The sequence below is a fragment of the Astyanax mexicanus genome, chromosome 14 (genome assembly GCF_023375975.1).
Source record: "Astyanax mexicanus isolate ESR-SI-001 chromosome 14, AstMex3_surface, whole genome shotgun sequence".
Classification (NCBI taxonomy): domain Eukaryota; kingdom Metazoa; phylum Chordata; class Actinopteri; order Characiformes; family Acestrorhamphidae; genus Astyanax; species Astyanax mexicanus.
In genome coordinates, this window is record NC_064421.1 from 36,520,505 (window position 1) to 36,526,504 (window position 6,000).

Below are 6,000 nucleotides of genomic sequence, written 5' to 3' on the forward strand. Positions count from 1 at the left end.
CCCACTTAATTTTTTTGTAAATTTGCATAATATGCAAAACCTACTTTTGAGAACTTACCCTTGTCTTATTGACCAATCATGACATGTTTGGTGTCAAACAGCTCAGCAGAGCATAAGCCTCAATAATTATTTTTAAAATCTTGAAATTTCTTAAACAATATGGCCGCCACATGCAAATTAGATCTACCATGGTGCAGCGAAGTTTCTTTTAACACTTATAACTTTTGAATTCTCAAACTGACATTAATACCACTTCAGTCCTTTGATCATCACATGATTCTCAGATTCCATATCAGTTTATGTAGACATACACCACAGGGGGCGGAGCCAATGTTACATAGCTGTTTCTCTACAACCATACAAGCTATCAGGCTCAGCCTTGGCAATTATCATCTACACCCTAGCAACCACCTAGCAAGCACTTAGCAACACCTTAGCAACCACCTAGCAACCACTTAGCAACACCTTAGCAACCACCTAGCAACCACTTAGCACTAGCTTAGCCACCACTTAGCAACACCATAGCAACCACCACAGATACCATAGCAACACCTTAGCAACCACCTAGCAACTGCTTAGCAACCACCTAGCAACCACTTAGCAACACCATAGCAACCACCAAGGATACCATAGCAACACCTTAGCAACCACTTAGTGACCACCTAGCAACCACTTAGCAACACCATAGCAACCACCACGGAAACCATAGTAACACCTTAGCAACCACCTAGCCACTGCTTAGCAACCACCTAGCAACCACTTAGCAACAGCTTAGCAACCAGCAAGCTGTTCGTCCCGTTTGGTCACGCTGGTCCACCAGCAATGTGTTTTTAGCCTAACTGACCTTCGGGGGCCTCTTTTCCCGTGTTGCTCGGACCCCGTAAATCGCCGCTTGCGGCTATATTTATTATTATTATTATAGTTCTTATTCTTTTTCTGCCATAGAAGTGATTGGGCAGAAGAAACCGTAAGGCCTACAGGGCTGAGACTTGGTCATATGGTAGTACTTCTCACCGCTACTCAGATTCAAAAGATGAGCCCGATCGGCCTCAAGGGGGCGCTATGGCAAAGGTCAACGCGTTTGGCCTCGTAACTCCTACGCCCTGATAGCTAGAGCAAAAATTCTTGCATTATATGATTCCTTGGTTAATGACAAATCAAAAAGGTCAATAGAACCACTAAGCTCCGCCCACTTAGATTTTTTGCTATTTAGCATAATATGCAAAACCTACTTTTGAGAACTTGTCCTAGGGTCATTGACCAATCCTGTCATATTTGGTGTCAAACAACTCAGCAGAGTCCCAACCTCAATAATTATCGAAAAAAATGAGAAATTTTTAAACAATATGGCCGCCATATGCAAATTAATCTTACCGTGGCACACCCAAATTTACTCTAACAGCTGTAACTTTTGAATGCTTAAACCTACACTAATGCCACTTTAAAACTTTGATGCCAACATGATTCTGAGGTAGCCCGTCAATCTGTGTAGACATACGCCCCCAGGGGGCGGAGCCAAAGCTAAAAATCTGTTTCTCAGGAACCGTACAAGCTATGAAGCTCTCCTTTGGCATGTATCATCTATGGCCTATGGCCTAATGTTTAACAGAAGGAAAATTTGATATGCAAATTTTTGCGATCGTTATTAGCCAATCAGTTTCCAGCAAGCTTTTGACAGGCTAAACAATGACCAATCAGGACGATACTTATACCCTACATGTATCTCAGGGCCTTCTATCATCCTTTAAAATATGGCGTTGATTGGCCTCAAGGGGGCGCTATAGCAGAAAATCAGTTATATCTAAAGGTACAAGTGGCCTAGGCTTGTTATTCTTTTTTAGTTGTATACTTTGCTGTAGCCTTTACAACTTTGTAATTACATGTGTTTACCAAAAATGCAAAGATTTTCATCAGTGGCCAAAAGAGTAAAAATTGCTCTTTTCGAACTTGTCTTTAAGTCCTTAATCAATCAAAACAAATTTGGTCTTGATGCAATCTTGAGACCCTGTAGGTAAATAATTATCAAAAAAATCTTGACATTTTAACTATTTGAGGCCCATAAACCTTGATCAAACATGTACGTGAAAGCCTTTTCAGACTTATTTGGCCAAAACTCTGTCAAAGTTTAAAACATGCCAAAACTGTTGAAGCTACTAATTAACAATGACATTTGAAGTACATGTGCCAAGTATGAGCCAAATAAGTCTTCAGTAGGCTCTACAGTGAAAAAATAACTATTTTCAATTTATTCTATTTATCGCTATTTTCCAACCTAAATGGACAGAAGACAGGAACCTTTCACCCTATCAACACACAAATTTATACACATATATAGACTGATAATCTGATCTTGATTGCAAATTTTCAGCCAAATCGGACATGTTTTCCCTCTACAACGGCTGGAAAACTACAGCGATTTTGTAGGCCTCAAGCCTGTATTATCGCTTTTTTCAAACCTAAATGGATATAAGTCAGGAACCTTTGACCCTATCGACACAGAAATTGACATACATATATAGACTGATATTGTGATCTTGATTGCAAATTTTAAGCCAAATCAGATATTTTTTGCCTCTAATATGGCCAAAGAGCAACAGCCATTTTGTAGGCCATAAGCCTGTATTATCGCTTTTTTCAAACCTAAATGGACAGAAGTCAGGAACCTTTGACCCTATCAACACACAAATTTACACACATATATATGCAGACCACTTGATCATGAGTACCAATTTGGAGCCCAATCGGACTTTTCTTCTCTTTTTAATAAATAGAAACACACTGGTAGGGAATGTTCTGTCTTACTTATAGAGTGATAGATTTCCAGCAGGTTATATGTGGTCTCTTGCTGCGCTCTGGTGGTCATTTGGTGAAACAGCTACATTTGAATTATTCTAAATTAAAGCTCTGCTGAACTTATTTAATCATTTTTGTCTTGCTTAATTGAACATATTTATCCTTCTTGGTCATGCTAGTCAGCCACCTGGGTCATTCTTATTTATGCTCCACCCACTTATTTTTTTTTAAATTTGCATAATATGCAAAACCTACTTTTGAGATCTTGTCTTTGCCTCCTTGACCAATCATGACATGTTTGGTGTCAAACAGTTCAGCAGAGCTTACTCCTCAATAATTATAAAAAAAAATCTTTACATTTATAAACAATATGGCCGCCATATGCAAATTAGTTTTACCATGGTGCAGTAAAATGTCTTTAACACTTATAACTTTTGAATGCTTAACCTGACACTAATACCACTTCAGTCCTTTGATCATTACATGATTCTCAGATACCCTGTCAGTATAAGTAGACATACACCCCCAGGGGGCGGGGCCAATGCTCGATAGCTGTTTCTCTAGAACCATACAAGCTATCAAGGTCATCCTTGCCAATTATCATCTATGGCCCATGCACTAATGGTACACCAAATGAAAATTTGATATGGACACTTTTGTGGTCACTATTAGCCAATCACATTCCAGCAAGCTTTTGACAGGCAGAATGTTTATCAGGTCAAAACTTATACACTATATATGGGTTATTTATATGCCCTTTTTATGCCTTGTGTTTTTTTAATTTAAGAACTGAAGTTGTTTCACCAAATGCCCACTAGAGTGCAGCAAGACACCACATAAAACCTGATGAACACTACAGCTCAATTTATCAATGCTTTTCAACTAGTTTACTCACACCACTCATCTAGCATTGTCATTTTGGTCTTTATGGTCACGCTGGTTACCCAGCTTGGTTATCCAGTTTGGTGATGACGGTCAACCAGCAACAGGTTTTAAGCCTAACTGGCCTCCAGGGGCCTCTTTGCCTGTGACGCTCGAACCCCGTAAATCGCCGCTTGCGGCTATATTTATTATAGTTCTTATTCTTTTTCTGCCATAGAAGTGATTGGGCAGAAGAAACCGTAAGGCCTACAGGGCTGAGACTTGGTCATATGGTAGTACTTCTCACCGCTACTCAGATTCAAAAGATGAGCCCGATCGGCCTCAAGGGGGCGCTATGGCGAAGGTCAACGCGTTTGGCCTCGTAACTCCTACGCCCTGATAACTAGAGCAAAAATTCTTGCATTATATGATTCCTTGGTTAATGGCAAATCAAAAAGGTCAATAGAACCACTAAGCTCCGCCCACTTAGATTTTTTGCTATTTAGCATAATATGCAAAACCTACTTTTGAGAACTTGTCCTAGGGTCATTGACCAATCCTGTCACATTTGGTGTCAAACAACTCAGCAGAGTCCCAACCTCAATAATTATCGAAAAAATTGTGAAATTTGTAAACAATATGGCCGCCATATGCAAATTAATCTTACCGTGGCACACCCAAATTTACTCTAACAGCTGTAACTTTTGAATGCTTAAACTTACACTAATGCCACTTTACAACTTTGATGCCAACATGATTCTGAGGTAGCCCGTCAATCTATGTAGACATACGCCCCCAGGGGGCGGAGCCAAAGCTAAAAATCTGTTTCTCAGGAATCGTACAAGCTATGAAGCTCTCCTTTGACATATATCATCTATGGCCTATGTCCTAATGTTTTACAGAAGGAAAATTTGATATGCAAATTTTTGCGATCGTTATTAGCCAATCAGATTCCAGCAAGCTTTTGACAGGCTAAACAATGACCAATCAGGACGATACATATACCCTACATGTATCTCAGGGCCTTCTATCATCCATTAAAATATGGCGTTGATTGGCCTCAAGGGGGCGCTATAGCAGAAAATCAGTTATATCTAAAGGTACAAGTGGCCTAGGCTTGTTATTCTTTTTTAGTTGTATACTTTGCTGTAGCCTTTACAACTTTGTAATTACATGTGTTTACCAAAAATGCAAAGATTTTCATCAGTGGCCAAAAGAGTAAAAATTGCTCTTTTCGAACTTGTCTTTAAGTCCTTAATCAATCAAAACAAATTTGGTCTTGATGCAATCTTGAGACCCTGTAGGTAAATAATTATCAAAAAAATCTTGACATTTTAACTACTTGAGGCCCATAAACCTTGATCAAACATGTACGTGAAAGCCTTTACAGAGTTATTTGGCCAAAACTCTGTTAAAGTTTAAAACGTGCCAAAACTGTTGAAGCTACTAATTAACAATGACATTTGAAGTACATGTGCCAAGTATGAGCCAAATAAGTCTTCAGTAGGCTCTACAGTGAAAAAATAACTATTTTCAATTTATTCTATTTATCGCTATTTTCCAACCTAAATGGACAGAAGACAGGAACCTTTCACCCTATCAACACACAAATTTATACACATATATAGACTGATAATCTGATCTTGATTGCAAATTTTCAGCCAAATCGGACATGTTTTGCCTCTACAACGGCTGGAAAACTACAGCGATTTTGTAGGCCTCAAGCCTGTATTATCGCTTTTTTCAAATCTAAATGGACAGAAGTCAGGAACCTTTGACCCTATTGACACAGAAATTGACATACATATATAGACTGATATTGTGATCTTGATTGCAAATTTTGAGCCAAATCAGATATTTTTTGCATCTAATATGGCCAAAGAGCAACAGCCATTTTGTAGGCCATAAGCCTGTATTATCACTTTTTTCAAACCTAAATGGTCAGAAGTCAGGAACCTTTGACCCTATCAACACACGAATTTACATACATGTATATACAGACCACTTGATCATGAGTACCAATTTGGAGCCCAATCGGACTTTTCTTCTCTTTTTAATAAATAGAAACACACTGATAGGGAATGTTCTGTCTTTCTGATAGAGTGATAGATTTCCAGCAGGTTATATGTGGTCTCTTGCTGCGCTCTGGTGGTCATTTGGTGAAACAGCTACAGGTGAATTATTCTAAATTAAAGCTCTGCTGAACTTATTCAATCTTGCTTGTCTTGCTTAATTGAACATATTTATCCTTCTTGTTCATGCTGGTCAGCCGCCTGGGTCATTCTTGTTTATGCTCCACCCACTTAATTTTTTTTTAAATTTGCATAATATGCAAAACCTACTTTT